This window comes from Mustela nivalis, assembly GCF_964662115.1.
Source record: "Mustela nivalis genome assembly, chromosome: 1".
NCBI lineage: Eukaryota > Metazoa > Chordata > Mammalia > Carnivora > Mustelidae > Mustela > Mustela nivalis.
In genome coordinates this window covers 83380207-83398098 of record NC_139020.1, presented here as the reverse complement: position 1 = coordinate 83398098, position 17892 = coordinate 83380207, and the positions used below count along the sequence as shown (strand labels likewise).

Genomic DNA, 17892 nt, shown 5'->3' with positions numbered 1-17892 from the left:
GAATTTTCTCCCATTCTGTGGGCTGTATCATCATTTTCTTAATGGTGTTCTTTGAAGCAGAGAAATTTTATTATTTATTATTATTTTCATTTTTAAATGTTTTATTTATTTATTTGCCAGAGAGAGAGAAAGGGAGAGATAGGAAGCTCACAGGCAGAGGGAACAGCAGGCAGAGGGTGAAGTAGGCTCCCCACTGAGCAAGGAGCCCAATGTGGGACTCAATCCCAGGACCCCATGATTATGACCTAAGAACCAAAGGCAGACACTTAATGACTGAGCCACCCAAACACCCCCCTGATCCTGATGTTAATGGGAAAGTTAAAAAAAATTGTTTTACTATTTTGTTTTGTTTTAATTTTTAAAATTTTATTTTTTTTCAGTGTTCCAAAATTCATTGCTTATGCACCACATCCAATGCTCCATGCAATACATGTCCTCCTTAATACCCACCACCAGGCTCACCTAGCCCCCCCACCCCACTCTCCTCCAAAACCCTCAGTTTGTCTCCCAGAGCTCACAGTCTCTCATGATTTGTCTCCCCCTCCGATTTCCCCAAGCTCACTTCTCCTCTCCATCTTCCAGTGTCCTCCATGTTATTCCTTATGCTCCACAAGTAATTTTTATTTATTTATTTATTTAATTTTATTTTTAAAAATTTTTTTCAATTTATTTATTTTCAGAAAAACAGTATTCATTATTTTTTCACCACACCCAGTGCTCCATGCAATCCGTGCCCTCTATAATACCCACCACCTGGTACACAAGTAAGTTTAATGGGAAACTGTTAGGCCTTCATCTTTCTGTGGTGCTGCTGTTAGTTTTTGATAGATAGCCTTATTAATAAAAGGATGTTTCTTTGCATTCTTAGTTTGTTAAGCGGTTTTTAAAATTTGTGAATGATATTCAAATGTTTTCTCTATATCTGTGAAGACGATCATTTTTTTTTTTGTTTTCTTTTTTAAAATGTTATTTATTTATTCGAGAGAGTTAGAGAGCACAAGTAGGTAGGGCCGCAGGCAGAGGGAGAGGAAGAAGCAGGCTCTCTGCTGAGCAGGGAGCCCGATGCAGTGCTCGATCCCAGGACCCTGAGATCATGACCCGAACTGAAGGCAGATGCCTAATGGACTGGGCCACCCAGATGCCCCATATTTTGTTTTTATTCTTTAAACTGTTAGTGTGTTAAGTCACACAGATGGAGTATTTTCTAATGGCAAATTCTTGTATTCCTGAGATAAGCCCTTTTGGGACTTGCTTAGGTTTTATTTAGGACTTCTGTATCTGTGTGGGTTGGCCCATAGATTTCTTTTCTTTTATAGTTTTGATCTGGTTTTGGTGGCAAAAACCTGTTTTTGGCTTTGGTATCTGACGTCTCTTGAGCATTAAACATCTTTCCAGCCCTACTTCTCCCATCCAAGTACTAACCAGGCCCGACCCTGCTTAGCTTCCGAGATCAGACGAGATCGGGCGCGTTCAGGGTGGTATGGCCGTAGACTCCAGCCCTACTTCTAACTCCTGGATTACCAGTTCCATGCTGGCTTTGTCCCAGGACAACCTCCCGTACCTTGTCTCCGTTCATGTCATGTTCCTCTCATATCCTCCGGCTTTCCCAGTGCACAGGTGTGCGACACCCACAAAACCCAGGTTGCATTCACACAGGTGCACCTGCAAGGGCTGGGAAGTGAGGAGTTGACACCCCTGGGGGAGGACTCTTTTTATTTTTAAGATTTTATTTATTTATTTATTTGAAAGGAAGAGAGAGTGTGAGCATGAGCAGGGGGAGAGGCAGAGGGAGGGAGAAAGGGAGAAAGAAGCAGACCCTCTGCTGAGCAAGGATCCTGATGCAGGGCTTGATCCCAGGACCCTAGGATCATGACCAGAGCTGAAGGCAGTTGTTTAACTGATTGAGCCACGCAGGAGCCCCGGGGGAGCAGTCTTGACCAAGGTTGGACCTTGACCAAAGTGCTCAGGAGAGTCTTTGCTTTTCCCAGGCTGACAGTCCTGAGATGAAATTAATAGGGCTTCTCAATCTTCCTTAGCAGAAGCCAACTCAGTGGTGTATCCTTACATTAGCTTTCATCCTTCTTTGTTTCAGTCTTCTGTCCTTCATTTAGACTTCTCTGGGTCACATTCCAAATAAACGACCCACATGCAAGCCTGAGTCTCAGGCTCTGTTTTCAGGGAAACCCTGAACAGTTTGGTTCCAGGAAATAAGTTGATAACTTTCTTCTTTTCTTTGAAAAATGTTCTTTTTTAAAAAAAATTTTTTTTTGGTGATGGCTGTATTGGATGGAATAGTCTGTTGAATGTTGTTAAAACCTGCCTATGAAACCATACTGTGCTGTTTGTGAGAGGAAAAGGGGGTGCTTCCTTACCCTGCAACTTTCTCAAGTTTTAAGGCAGCTGTTGGTTTATTCAAGTCTCCCATTTCTCTTTAAATTTATTTTTGTAATTTATATTTTTCAAACTTATAATGGTTCTCTCTAATACTTTAAACTTTCGACTGCTTCTGTAGTTATATCTTCCCTTCATTTCTAATGTTGATTTGCACCAAATTTGTGTCTTCTCTTTTTTTTCTTGATCAGTATAAAGGGGGGCTTATTTGTTGTCATTTCAAAGAACTGGCTTTAGTTTCACTGATCATAATTTGTTTCTGTTTTGTATTTCTTTCTTTTTTCCTGTGTTCTTTGAGTTTATTTTGAGTCAAATGCTTCCTGAGTTAACTCATTTATTTTTCTTGAAATTTTTAATAAATGAGATATCCAGAAAAGCAAAAAACCAAAAACATACATATGTAATAAATATCCATGTAACTACCACACAGGTTTTAAAAATCAAATTATTTTCAATCTTACTTTGTTACTAAAGATTTCTTATTTGCCCATAAATGCATTTAAGACTATGAATATCATGTAATATAACATATATTGCATCTTGCAATTCTTGATTTGGAGAGCATTGGTTATCTTAGTTTCCAACATTTTGAATTTATGTTGTAATTTCCTCTTCGTCACGTACACTACTAGAACGGTATCTTTAAAATTCCAAGTGTATTTTCCCTTATCTTTCCATATTGATTCCTAATTTTATTGCTGTGTGGAAAGAGAATATTAAATCTATTCTTTTAGATTAGCTGATACTTCTTTATTGATTTGGAAAGATGTTCAGGACATATTGTTAAGAGAAAACATCATTATGTTAAAAATTATTGCATTGAAGAGAAAAAAGCACTTACATACTTACAGGGAGAAAAGATAAAGGGGTTATAAGCCAAAATATTTATTGGACAAATAGTTACAACCAAAGTGGAAGGATATTTCAGAAAGGTTTTCTTTAAGTTTTTATTTTAATTCCAGTTAACATAGTGTTAACATAGTGTTACCTTAGTTTCAGATGTACAGAGTTAACATAGTGTTACCTTAGTTTCAGATGTACAATATAATAATTCTACACTTTATGAAAGATTTTCTTTTAACTCATTTTTCTTCTTGAATTGTCAATGATTTCTCTAATGACCATGTTCTCTCTTAAAAAATTAAAAATCAGTTTACTGATTTTTAAAAAATTCTTGCTTAACTTCTAAACATACACAGCATACATTTATTAATTTAAAAATTGTATATATGTAATCATCTATGTATTATATACATAGATGCAGATATATGCATATGTAGATATTTCTGCAACTTGCTTTTATCCCTTAAATTACATTATGGAGACTTTTGCTTTGCTGTAACAGACTGACCATATGACTGAAACACTTATTCTCCTGAAAACTCATTGAAATGACAACACGGATGTACCCCCAAAGAGACAAAATTGTGATAATAAATTCTGAAAAGGATAACAAAAGATCAAACCTAAGAAGAGAAAGTTCCTGCCAAGTCTCAGGACATGTGGCACTATTATCAGGAAGGTCGGGGTGAAGTGGGTTGGGGCAGAAAGAACATACCACTTCCACTTCTTGGCCCCAAGTCAAGAGTCGGTTCAGAGACATAGCCCTGGGAAGCCCTAAACTTGGGGCTACCAGGCATGGAAATTTCTCTGGGACATTAGTGAGGGAAACAAGCAAATATGTTGTAGAATGATACACAGGAGGTCATCTCTCTCTCTCTCTCTCTTTTCTTTTTTTTGAACTTTTTTTTTTTTTTAAGATTTTATTTATTTGACAGACAGAGATCACAAGTAAGCAGAGAAACAGGCAGAGAGAGAGAGGAGGAAGCAAACTCCCTGCTGAACAGAGAGCCCGATGCGGAACTTGATCCCAGGACCCTGAGATCATGACCTAAGGCAGGGGCTCCAACCCACTGAACCACCCAGACGCTCCCATCCCTTATATATTAACAAAACAGAACATATGTGCAGAATGTGAAAGCATGGAAGAATCATGGAAAGATACATACAATATCTGTGTCACATGGAAGTTTCCCTCTGCCATGGTCTCTGGGTTCTTTTCTAAATTTTCTCCCTGTTCATTTCCGTGGCTTTAAATTTTTGTCTCCTTGCGGGGGCTCCCACACTGGCTCAGAGAAGCCCACCGTGGTGCTTGCTTTAGGGAAGCACATGAGACTAGAGCCTGTGGGACTTGGTAGAACTCCGAGGCAGACACCTCTTCTGGCTGGCTTTGAACCTGAGAGGGAGAAAGCTCCGGCAGCATTTTCACTCCGAGTGGCACCGGTTCACATTGCCACCCGACGGTTACTAGTTCCAAGTAACATCAATTATTTATTTTTGTCTTTGCCAGTGGGTTAAGAGTAAATATATCTGCTTGACATTTTGCTTGTTGTTAGTGAGGTTAAACACCTTTTTATATTGTGTAGTCATTTGTATTTCTTTTATAAGTTGTCCCTTTGGGTGCCTGGGTGGCTCAGTGTGTTAAAGCCTCTCAGAGAAGCCCAGCAGAGGAAGGCTGCTCATGTTCAAACTCAAGTTCCAGGCTCCAGTAGTGCAGAAGGAGCAAGTCACCATATTGTCCCCCTAGAAATGAATGGTAAAACTAGACAGCATTCTCAACAGCATCCACTTCAAGGCTCTGAAAATAGACCAAAAGCAAACAACAAACTGAGAAGTATTCTTTTCATCCAGAACTGCTATATTTTGGTAAGAAGAATGGGAGGCTATGGCATTCTAGCCTGGCTCCATCCCCTACCCCCCAACCTCATCCCAGCTCAGTTAGTGCAAAATTTCTAGCAAAATGCGGCCAACCGAAAGCACCCACAAAGCAGCTTTGCTGCTGGAGAGAGTACAACCGAATTCCTGCAAAAGGTGGAAGACACCTCCCAGTCATGTATCAGTTAAAGGACCTTGGAGGCAAGTGAATGGAGGAGGCTAGAACTTCATTCACCAGAGGTTGTCGTCCGGGTTGGGAAAAAACCAATCTTATGGCCAATAAGCCAGAAATTCACATTGAAATGAAACAATCATTGAGGGGCTTGAAAAATTCTCCACATGCCCTGGCTGCCACTGAGAGTGTGCAGTGTAGGAGCAGAGAGGATCCGAGTCCTCTACTCACGCCCAGCTCACCGACATGGTGAACTTGCAGAGGACATGTGGATGGGCATGTGGGAATCTTACTGGGTTGATAGAAATATTCTAAAGCTGGATTGTGGTAATGTTTGCACAAGTCTGTAAATTTACCAAAAAATCATTGATTTTATATTCAAAATAGGTAAATGATATATCAGTAACACTGTTAAACATTTAAGTTTTAGTGAATGACTTTAAAGAATGTTGCTTAGAGGGGTGGCTCAGTGGGTTAAAGCCTCTGCCTTTGGCTCAGGTCATGATCTCAGGGTCCTGGGATCGAGCCCCGCATCAGGCTCTCTGTTCCTCGGAGAGCCTGCTTCCTCTTCTCTCTCTGCCTACATCTCTGCCTACTTGTAGTCTCTGTCTGTCAAATAAATAAACAAAATCTTTAAAAAAAAAAAAAGAATGTTGCTTGGAGAGTTTTCCTTTGGTATGTTAAGACGCTGCAAAACCCACTTTTGACAGAACAAATGAACTATTTTTGGTAATAGATATTGGTCATCTGCGATGATTTCTTCAGTCCACTATACGCTGCATCAGAGCTTAGAAAGCACTACCTTCCTAACACCATCAATAAGCAAGACTCACTTGAAAACTATGGGTCACACACGCATATGTGTGGCATCATATGTCAACATTGATGGAGCACAGAGTTTTCCACAGAGGCTAGGAGGCATACTGTTTAAATTTCACAGCCTTTAAGGGGCTTACACTCTTACAGCTCTAAGTTAACTTACAATAGTATGCTAAAGTTAAAAATTACATTACTGTTCCTGGGATAGGGCTGGTAGAAAATGAGATGCTGCCAAACACATCTGCTAAATTATAACATATCCTCTGCATTCATTACTGCACTTAATTCTTGTAACAATCCTGTGGGTATTCCCAAAAGACAGGGGCACTAAGGCTCAGTGGGATTGAGCAGCTTGTTCAAGATCACATGTCTTTTTTTTTTTTAAGATTTATTTTAAAATAAATGTATTTTTTAAAGATATATTTATTTGACAGAGAGAGATCACAAGTGGGCAGAGAGGCAGGCAGAGAGACAGGAGGAAGCAGGCTCCCTGCTGAGCAGAGAGCCCGATGCGGGGATTGATCCCAGGACCCTGAGATCATGGCCCAAGCTGAAGGCAGAGCTTAACCCACTGAGCCACCCAGGCGCCCCATCAAGACCACATGTCTTGGGATGCCTGGGTGACTCAGTTGGTTGGACGACTGCCTTTGGCTCAGGTCATGATCCCAGAGTCCCGGGATCGAGTCCCGCATCAGGCTCCCAGCTCCATGGGGAGTCTGCTTCTCCCTCTGACCTTCTCCTCGCTCATGCTCTCGCTCACTGTCTCTCTCTCAAACAAATAAATAAAATCTTAAAAAAAAAAAAAAAGATCACATGTCTTGTGCCAAAGCTGAGATATGAATCCATGTAGCTGATTCTCAAGCAAATATTCATCAAGATCTGGGATAACTGCCACTCCTACCTGGTTCATTGGGGGGGTAAATTAGTAAAATTTTGGTGGCAGATAAGTTGGTAATATCTAGCAAATGAAAGCTGCTTATATTCTTTGTCTTTGAATTTCCATTTCTAGAATGTTTGTGGTTTGATATAAAATGGTCATCAGTAATGAACTAATTAAATAAACCTCTGTCTAGAAATGGAATACTATGCAGCCATCAAAGGATGTGTATCTGAATATACTGATATAGAATAATCTGTAAGATATATTATCAAATTTTTAAAAAGCTGTTAGTCACACATTTTTGTGTTGTTTTAAAAGGGACTGGCTGCCTAAAGAGACAGGGAGTTGTGGATACTATCATAAAGCCAATTATACAATTTACAACTGAGGTCTGTGGTTACTTTTTATTATTATTATTATTATTATTTTGATTTTCCACAGCAAGATTTTATGCAACAAAGTGGTTATTAAAAATCTCTGTACATATATTAGGTATTTGTTTGTTTGATTATTAACATAAAATGTATTAGTTGTTTCAGGGGTACAGGTCTGTGATTCATCAGTCTTAAACAATTCACAGCACTCACCATAGCACATACCCTCCCCAACGTCCATCTCCCAGCCACCAAATCCTTCCCACACCCCTCTCCTCCAGCAACCCTCAGTTGGTTTCCTGAGACTGAGTCACTTATGGTTTGTCTCCCTCTTTGGTTTCATTTTGTTTCATTTTTCTCTCCCTTCCCCTATGATCCTCTGTCTTGTTTCTCAAAGTCCACATATCAGTGAGATCATATCACAATTATCCTTCCCTGACTGACTTATTTTGCTTATATAATACCCTCTATTCTATCCATGTCACTGCAAATGATAAGATTTCATTTTTGATGACTGCATAACAGTCCATTGCATATATTATGTGGTTAATTTTTTTTAAGGTCTTATTTATTTATTTGAGAGACAGAGGGAGAGGATGAGTTGGGGGGGCGGGGCAGAGGGAGAGGGAGAAGCAGATGCCCCCACTGTGCAGGGAGCCTGACATGGACATGGGATCATAATCCGAGCCGAAGGCAGACACTTAACCAACCCAAGCCACCCAGGCACACCCATAATTAATTCTTAACTAGTGTCTGTGGTTTCCATATTTGCAAGTGGTAAAAAAGTGAGCTGTTGACTAGGGTATGGGATGGCCTTATGATATATAAGTGAGTATTTTTATGGTATTAATTAAAAGGGGTTCTTCTTAGCCTTTCTTACTATATTCTAGAAGCTCTTCTCTTTTCTGTTGGCCTATCCAAATCTTCAGAGTTAGAAGGAAACTTAGAAACAATGTAGTTCAATATTTATCAATAGCAGGTCACAGATTCCCAGTGAATTCTGAAATTAATCCTGTGGGTCAAAACCAGCATTATCTCATTCACTAAATTTTTTTTTGAATTAAATAATATAAACTAAAACCTTATGGATAAGGAAATGGAGGCTCTGACAGGCCAAGTGACTTGCCCAAGATGAGTAATAGGGCTCCAATTTCTACTCTTGTGTCCAGGCTTATAGGTTCCTTCTTTGTTTCATTGTATTTTATAGATGTTTCTGTTGCCAGGGCCACCGAAGGACTTTCAAAAGTGGAAAGGTAGGTCACTGAGATTTTATTTTGAAAAACCACGAGGGTGGACTGCAAGGGACGAAAGTGGGGCTGGGACCCTGGGTAGGAGCTCCGGGGAGAACTGATGACCCACTAAGGTACTGGCTTAATGCCTTCTAAGGAAGAGAAAGGTGTGAAATTTATGTAGAAGGCAGCAATGACAGGACTTGGTGATGACTGAGTTTGAAGTGGTACAGGAAAAGAATCAAGAGGAAATTCTAAGTTTCAGACTTGGGTACCAGGGTAAATGGTAGGGTGGTTTTCGGAGCAAGAAAAAATAGGAGAAGGACCAGTTTTGGACGCAAAGACAATGAGAACAGATTTGAGATGTCTTTGGAAGCTTCACAGAGAGACTTCCAGGAGGGAGTGAGAAATCCAGCTTGGAAAGCAGAAAAGAGCTCAGGGATGGAGCTTATTATCTGGGAGTCATCAGCAAAGGGTGAAGGATAGCTGTGGAAAGATTTCTTCTTTTGGGTTCCTTTGGTCCTTAACCCTGAGTGTGGTTTCCAGGATTTCTTATTGGAAAGCCATGAGCAGAAACTTCTCACCGTACATCACCTCAACCAAATGCCACAGATATGCAAAATGAAACTATTGGGGGCAGACTCAGAAACCAACCAACAAATTCTCTTCTCACATTCTCTTATTTACTTGTTTGGTTTCCATTTGTGCCAGTGTAATTAAACAACTCTTTCTTTTACTTGGAACCTCTTTATTTGGCCACCCGGGACTTCCCTCTGGTAGTGGAAGGAGTCACTTCAAGGACTTACCCCAGAGACCTCAGAACAGAAGCAACTGCATTTCCACTTGAACTGTTATTTCTCTGCCTGAGGGAATCTTCTTGACCAGTAATCCTGCTAACCTTTAATGGGAAGTTTGGCCTCTGGGTTTCATTGTAGATACTAAATTCACAGTGAAACCGTGTAGGAATCCCATTCATTAAAAATTTCATTCATACTCTCCAAGCTGAAAACAAGGAATCGCATTTTGGGTTATAGGCACATCCACTCTCAATGACCCAACTGACCAGTTGTTTCTGTTATGATACATGTTTCCTGTGAATTCCAAGGGAATTAATGAAATAGAAACATTTTCTTATTTCACATTTCATGTAGATGCTAAGGCTTTGTTGTCTGGTTACTTGGGTATGGGGCAGGAATATTTCTCAATGGAGGCTATCAAACTAGGCTACATTAAGGACATTGGATGCAAAATTTGCCTGGATTGGAAGGATCTAGTGTTTCTACTGGCTACAAATGCAAGATATATAACTTACTAGATTCATAACCTTAACAAGTCACTTTGCCTTTTCAGGCTTCATTCTTCTTCTTCAAGAAGATGTGAAATGGTCTTTCTGTGCTGAGGGTCCATATGATTGTCCATATCGTTCTGGGTTCCCATAAAACTTAAAGGGAAACTTTCACAATGTCCGGAGCCCTGGACATCCTCCTGCAAAGGGAGGAGGATGTCCTCTAATTCCTTCTAGCAGGAACCCACTTAGGTTGCACCAACCCTGACTTCCAAATGAAACAGTACATCTAAAAAAGAGAAAGCGATGGCATATTTTAAACCTGAGAGATCCTATGAGAAGCTTCTGCCAGCAGCTGTGCCATTGTTACAATAAAAAAAAAAAAAAACAAAAAAAAACAAACAAAAAAAACATCTCATGTGTGTCATATCGTCCAGGAAGTGTCCCGTGTGCTCTGCTGATCTTGGCTGCTGCTACTGTATCCACTCCGATTGTGGCTGCCTCACCCCTGAAACCTTCGCTAACCAGGTCCAGGCGGCCTGCAGGGGGGCTGTGTCTCCTGGTGGTTACGGATCCCAGGGCTGAGCACCAGCTTCTCACAGAGATGTCTTAGGGTAACCCGCCGGCCATTGCTCTGTGTGACCCAGACTCTACTCAGTGCTGTGTGGACCTGGCCATCCCACACAGCAGCAGGGGAGCTGACGTAGTGGGTCGGAGGCTGTGGATGCTGGCCCAGGAAGTTCTGCACATGCATGGCCCAGGCTCCCCTGAAACCCCTCATGGGAAGCCACTCCTGAGCTCTCCTTCTTCTTCTTCTTTTTATTCTTCAAGATTTTATTTCTTTATTTGAAAGGCAGAGATCACAAGCAGGCAGAGAGACAGGCAGAGGGAGAGGAAGGGAAGCAGGCTTCCTGCTGAGCAGAGAGCCCGATGTGGGGTTCAATCCTCGGATTCTGGGATCATGACCTGAGCCGAAGGCAGAGGCTTTAACCCACTGAGCCACGCAGGCACCCCCTGAGCTCTCCTCCTAACAGAGAGCCTGAGAGACTGAAAAGGAAGAGCAGGCCGCTGCTGCAAAGGCCATGACCAAAGAGGAATTTCCTGGTGAATGGGCTGCCCCAGGTCACGAATTTACTGCTACTCAGCCCCATGTCTCAGATTATGTGAAGGTGTGCATGGGGTCCCCGTGCCTGCCCAGCAGTTCCCAGCCACTGTTCAGGGTGGCTCTGTGGCTCCCACTGCTCAGGCCACTCAGTGCAGAGGAACAACCCCTGAGTGATCCTAAGCTGCTCTTCCACAGACTCTTAAACAGCAGATGGATCTAAGGTTAATGCAAAATAAACAGTTAAAAAAAAAAAAAAGTAGAGGAGGAATGGATCAAATGGTCACTAAGTTTCCTTCTGGATCGAAAAATGCTGTGATTTTTTAAAATGACTCTATAGGGGTCCTCATTTAAAAGACAGTTCATCAGACACTTTGGAAAGATGCCTATGATTCTTTGGCTTGTAACTTCAGTCAATTAAATAAACAAACTGTTTGGAGAGCCAGTTTTGTGCTTGCACTCTGCCTGGAGCTGGGGAAATGTGGAGCAGGGGTCACAGGAAGGGGTCATAGGGCTACAGGAAGATGGGACAGCTGTGTTCCAGGATCCGCAATGGCCTGAGCTTTCTATTTCTGACTCTACCATGATCATGTCCTTAGTTTACTCACTGTAACATGGAGTTAAATTCTGATAATTTATTGTCTATCTCCTCTACTAGCACAGAGGACAGTCTCCTTTATTGATTGCTATATCTCCAATAACTGGAATAATACCCAGCACGTTGTTGGTGATTGATGTACAAGGTGTAATGACGGGGCACAGATTTGAAGGGTGTATTTAGAAGTGGTAGAAGAATGAGCTAATACAATGGTCTTCTGATGTCAGTATGCAAATCCCAAAGAAGTTTACAAAGGCTTTCCATGACAGGGCCGTGGACAGATGGCTTTAAGGACTTCAATTTCCAGATCCTCAACTTTCACACAAACTATTTCTCAAAGTGGATCTGCCTGGAAAGTGCTGAAAAAGTTGTCCTCCTCTCTTTTCCCCCATCTTCCCTTTTACAATCTTCTCTTACTCAATAAAGTAATGGCTTTTTCTCCCAATCTTACTGAGATGCATTCCCTCAGGTGGTAAAAAGCACCTGAGAAGAAATGCCGGGGCGTGTAGGAATGGGTTTAGGACAGTAAATGGCTCTAATGACTGACTAATACATTTTTGCAAGCCAAGTGTTCACCAATTCTTTTGTCAACAAAATTTAAATAGAACCTAATGAGTTGTCATCTGATAGATGGCTAAAAATAGTTTTTGATGGTGGATAAATCACAATGTGATTTTTGGCATATACGTCACAGGGAACTCAAAGAATTGATTGACATTGCTGTAACAAGACACCTTCCATTTCTACCTACTTATTTATGAACAAGGTTTCTCAAGGTTGATGTCTAAACAAACAAAAATAGAAATAGAAATGATGGAGAACTCTTGTCTTATTCTATTAATAAGTTATATTCACTGAATATATGAATGAATTGGAAATGAAAAGCTCCTCTCAATGAAAGGTGCATTTTCAATATAGTTTACCTTTTTATTATGTAATTATTCAAAGCTTAGAATATGTTTATGTTGTTTTAATGGACTGATTAGTAATAGTAATTATAAGAGTAACAACATAGAAGAATTTAATTTTTTAGAACCTTATGGTCACAGGAAACTTAAAAATATTAAATTGGTATTTATATACTATTTTTGTGCAATGAAGTTTGATAGGGTGATCAATAAAACATTTCACTAAATGAGATAAAATTACAAAATTTAAGGACTAAATTTTAGGGGGAAGTGGAATGGAAATATAAATTCATAAGTAAATGATATAAATACAAAATTTCCAATAGTTAAAGAAGAGCTCTCTAGTTTATTCATTTTTTATTTTATTTTATTTTTTAAAATTTTAAAAAGATTTTATTTATTTATTTGACAGACAGAGATCACAAGCAGGCAGAGAGGCAGGCAGAGAGAGATGAGGAAGCAGACTCCCTGCTGAGCAGAGAGCCCGATGAGGGGATCAATCCCAGGACCCTGAGCTGAAGGCAGAGGCTTTAACCCACTGAGCCACCCAGGCACCCCTGGTTTATTCATTTTCTAAAGTCAAATTGCTTTGGTATTTCACTGGATACATTTAAAAGATACATTCCATTAGATGTACCAAATATATTTTTAAATGTTTGTATCTAGAAAGTTCTGGAAATTATATTCCTTGCAATTCTTTAAACATATGATAGATGAAATTTGAAGTGAATTTAGTAATGTATGAGGAATATGTTTTCTTCTTTTAAGATTTTATTTATTTATTTAGAGAGAACACAAGCGGAGGGAATGGCAGAGGGAGAGGGAGAGAATGCCAAGCGGACTCTACCCTGAGTTTGGAGCCCAGTGTGGACCTGACCTCACGACCTGAAGATCATGACCTGAGCCAAAAACAACAGTTGGACACTTAACCGAATGAGCCACCCGGGCACTCCAAGGAGTATGTTGTTTTAAATATTTTTGGAGGACCTACCTAAACAGGTCTGAAAAGTGCAGGGCTGGTAATATGAGTGTGACCTTGCTGCACTTTTGTTATCAAACCTTGGGAAATGCCCTTCTTAATCCCTCTCTGTCCATTTCTCTTTCTTTAAAAACAAAAACAAAAACAAAAACAAAAACAAAACATACCTGCTTGCTTTCCTTTATTCTCAGGAAAATTCTGAGATCATACGAGATAATGAAATAATGTAAAAGGTCTAGATTACTTCCTGGTGGTAAGTTGGACACCTCTGGGAAGTTTCAATAACTTTTCAAGGCTTACAGGATACTGGCTAGTTCCTCAGAAATTGTGCATGGAAGGTATTCTTATTACTACCTTTATGCCACTGTAGTCTCCCCTTTCCTCGGTTTTGATTCAGCCCTGGAATTTCACAAAAGCAGTCTAACTTCATAGGATTAGTTTCCGAATCTCTGCATCAGAGGGTTAAGCAAGAAGAGACCTGGCTCTATCTCAGGGCACAGTCCAGGGTTCTATTCTGGTGGTCAGGAAGAGAAACCATAGACTCCACAACAGGAAAGCCAACAAGCCTAAACTCCCTTCCCAGAGGGCCATGGGGCACATGTATCTTAGCCCAGAGAATATTGTCTGAGGTTCTGAGAATTGTCACTGTTAACACCTATTCAGGTAACTGAGGAGAGTCAATCCACACTACATGGGCCACTTAAGCTTGGTAGATTATTTGACGTATGTTGTATTCAAGTCTTTTCCTCCTTTTTAAAAAGTTTTATTTATTTATTTGTCAGAGAGGGAGAGAGAGAGAGAGAACACAAGCAGGGGGAGCGAGTGGCAGGCAGAAGGAGAAGAGCAGACTCCCCACTGAGCAAGGAGTCTGATGTGGGACTCTATCCCAGGACCCTGGAATCATGACCTAAGTCGAAAGCAGATATTTAACCGACTGAGTCACCCAGGCATCCCTCAAGTCCTTTCCTCTGACAGATGCTTATAATTTTGTAAGCAGTTAATGGAAAGTTAGACCTTCCTGTTCATTAAGTGTATTAGGTTGTGATATCAGGTGGGCCTAACATGCTTCAGAATTGACTTTGCCTCAGAGGTCTTATGAGAACATTGAATTTCAAATGAGGACTTTCAAAACACCTGCAGTCTTGAAAAGTCATGGAGTTTTAAGTTGGGGCATCAGCCTAAGAACTTGTGAGGAACCGGTGGTGGGGAACTGCATAGGAAAAGAGAAGCTAGAGTAGGATTTCTCTAGAAGGTGGGCTAGCACATTCATCCCTTCACTCAGTCAAGGAGTATTTGTTAGCTCCTTTCGTGCCATTTGCAGAAATACAGATAAATGCCCTTCCCTGTTCTCAGGGAGCTTATACTCTGGCTGCTGGAAGGCAAAAAACACTGACAATACTATGCAATTACCCAAATGAGGACACTGTTGCAGCAAAGGAGAATAAACGGCAAATTCTAAGTAGGGAAGCAAAGGAAGACTTTCCAGAGAAGATGGCGTTTGAGCTCAAAACAGGGAGGATGGCATTTCAAGAATAAAGAACGTCATCTCCCTGGAGGCCAGGGGGAGCTTGGGATCAATGAGAAGCTCAGATGTTACCTCCTTGAAATCAGAGGGAGAATGGCTTGAGTTAGGCTCAGTGGGAAGACAAGTATAAGCAAAATGGGATATGATGTCCGGGGGAGGATCTGGCTTCAGTCTTAACCCAAGAACTCATAGGCTGTCGTCAGTTCTTTCTCCTTGTCCCTCACCATCTCTCAGCTCAGCTGCTTTGCTTAGCTTTTGATTCATAGTCTCTGTCTCCAGAGTGACAGACTCTTATTTTCTCCATTTAGCAATTCCAATATCCATATACTAATTCGGGCAAGTTTCTGATTGCCTCTGTGGGGTCATATGCACAATAATAAACCAATTATTAATGGAGGTTGGGGGAACAGGAATTCCATTCTGGGTGACCGCCTGGGCCATTCCTGTGATCAAAGGGGCAGGCACCAAGTCTGACAACCCCAGCAGAATCACAGCTGGGAAAGAGATCTCCAAAGAAACTAGAGGAATGAGAACGTGCACTGGAAATACAAAAAGTATAGCTACCACTGACCACAAGAGCAGAATTTGATTACAATATGGCAGTGGAAATATGAAAGAGATGATAAGCAAAATAGGTTTTCAGGGGCTATAACTGACATCGAGACTTGGTTTTTACTCCCCTGATCTTCTGAAAAATGAATTTCTGTCTTTGGCAGCTACCTGGATGCTGTCACTGGGAGAATATTGGAGGCATTATAGCCAGAAGGGGCTAAGTAAATACGTAGAGATAAACATATAAGTAAAAATAAATAGATAATAGAGATGTTTATTTGTTTATGGTACCTTTCTTGGTCCCCCCAAAGAATTCGAGGCAACTTATAGGGATAATATAGTAAACTAAGAGTCATATTACCCATTTTTTAATCCAATTTATTATAGGTGGGCTGCAAATGTAGTTCTTTGCTTTCTGGAAGTCGAAGCAAAGAGGGCAGCATTATCAGTCAAAAAGTTTCCAAAGATTAAGTGTCTGACCGTTGATTTTTGCTCAGGTCAAAATCTCAGGGTGATGGGATCCAGCGTTGGAGCCTGTCCAAGACTCTTTTTCTCCTCTCCCTCTGACCCTTCCCTGGTTTGCAGCTCTCATTCTCAAATAAATAAATAAATAAATAAATAAATAAAATCTTTTTTATAAAGTTTACGATGCTCATCAGAGAAATTTGATTATTATTGATTCTGAAACCTGAAAAGAATATCTCTTGGGCACTCATAAAGTTGTCATGGTGTAAGGTTGTAGTAATATTGTTCTGTCAGTAAACATAATAATATAATTTGTGGGGCTCTTAGAATGGTTTTCAGTGGTGGCTACTGTCATATAGCTAAAACATTAAAAGAAATAATATACTATATAACAAATCCAGATTATTTTGAAATCTTAGAGAAGTCTTGCAGAAGCCAAGGGAACCCAACAGTTAGATGAGTATTAGCCTTCATTGAGCCGTGAATCTCTTTAGTCAGGTCACGAGTTCCCCATCATTCCTTAGTGTCTTATACCCAATTTATTTCTGTTGCTTATATTATCAGTCTGTCCCCTAAATGCACTTGCATATATGACTTCTGGAAGAGAGGTACACAAGCCAGTGGTCCAAGTCCCCTTCCACACTTCTCTACCTACATACCAAGATATTTTGGTATCTTTTTCCCCCCCCTTCCCAACTGCCTCTTAAACTGGTTTATCAAATACCCCTTCCATCCTCTACCAGTCTTCTTTGGGCAAATCATCCCATTCACCCCCTCCTTCTCTTGGCTTTAGGACTGGGAAGGTAAATCTACCATCTTCCTAAAGACTCAGCACCCCCCCTTGCAGTATGGTGAGACTGATCCATGTTTTTGGATTGTTTGCATGACTGGCCTGGAAACTGAAGCCAAAGGAATTCCCAGTGAAAATGCTTTCATCTTGAGCCAAGAAGCCTGGGTAACTTTGAGTTGGGAATGACCATAGCTGCTTGTCTCGGAAATCTGAAGTAGCCCTAAGATTTGGCTTTCATTTTCTGGTGTGATGTGAAAGCAAGGCTGCTTGCCGAAGTAATTGGTAGTGGAGGAAAATCCATGCAAACACCTGAAATGAGAGTCATTTGTATGTGAACTTCCTGCCTTCTTTGAAATTCAAGATTCTGAGGATGAGTGAGTGTATTTGGCTCCAGCTTTTAAGTACATAGACTCCCAAGATGTAGGAAGGCCTCTGTGAGGTTTTAAAGAACTAGCTAACTGCCTCAGATGAAAACCAACTGTTGGATGATTTTATCGTCTAAGATTCTTGACAATGAATGTAATTTAGGAAGTGATACACATGTGTGTACTTTTAAAAAGAGGAAGTGAGCATTTAGAATTTTTGTTTTAGTGTATTGGGGACAACATTGTTAGCACTATATTGGCACACCAGCTATGCAAATCAGGGGGTTGAGCTGACCATAAAAGAAACAAGAGAGAGAAAATAAGACTTGAAGTACAACTGAGATTTCAAAACCACGGTGATTTATCTAGGACTCTTTTTGATAAGGGGCAAAGGGACAACAAATTTTAAGTATAGTCAAAGAGGGCATAATTAAAAACTTTAATTTTTAATTTTTTGAGGTTGGATTTGGCCCTTTCCTGCAAATCTCATTAGTTTATATTCCCTTAATGATTCTTGCCTGTTTATGGGGAGGTAGCCCCCAGATCAGCTTGGGAAGTAGAGGAAACTCAGAAGAGATTTTTAATTATTTAGATATTGCCTGCGAAATTTATAAATCCTCAATTTTTCAGCCCGTCTCAGGCGGCCTTTGACTGATGCCTTGTATGCCTCAGCATGCCTGCGGTGGGCCTAGCTCTAAGGCTCACCGGGTCCCACTGCCATGACTGAAGAAATGTCCTCACAG

The 17892-nt window shown here is 40.6% G+C and overlaps 1 long non-coding RNA gene across 2 annotated transcripts in view; it reads left to right on the top strand.

The window, feature by feature from the left end:
- LOC309842776 overlaps positions 1 to 17892 on the top strand; it is a 101386-nt gene that overhangs the window by 61115 nt on the left and 22379 nt on the right. The window contains exon 3 of one of the 2 annotated variants that reach the window (XR_014299775.1): positions 13261 to 13479. The exons of the other annotated variant lie outside the window; for it this stretch is intronic. This is a non-coding gene — a long non-coding RNA (uncharacterized lncRNA). Of the gene's footprint in view, positions 1 to 13260; positions 13480 to 17892 lie in introns of those variants that run through there. 2 annotated transcript variants of the gene reach the window in all.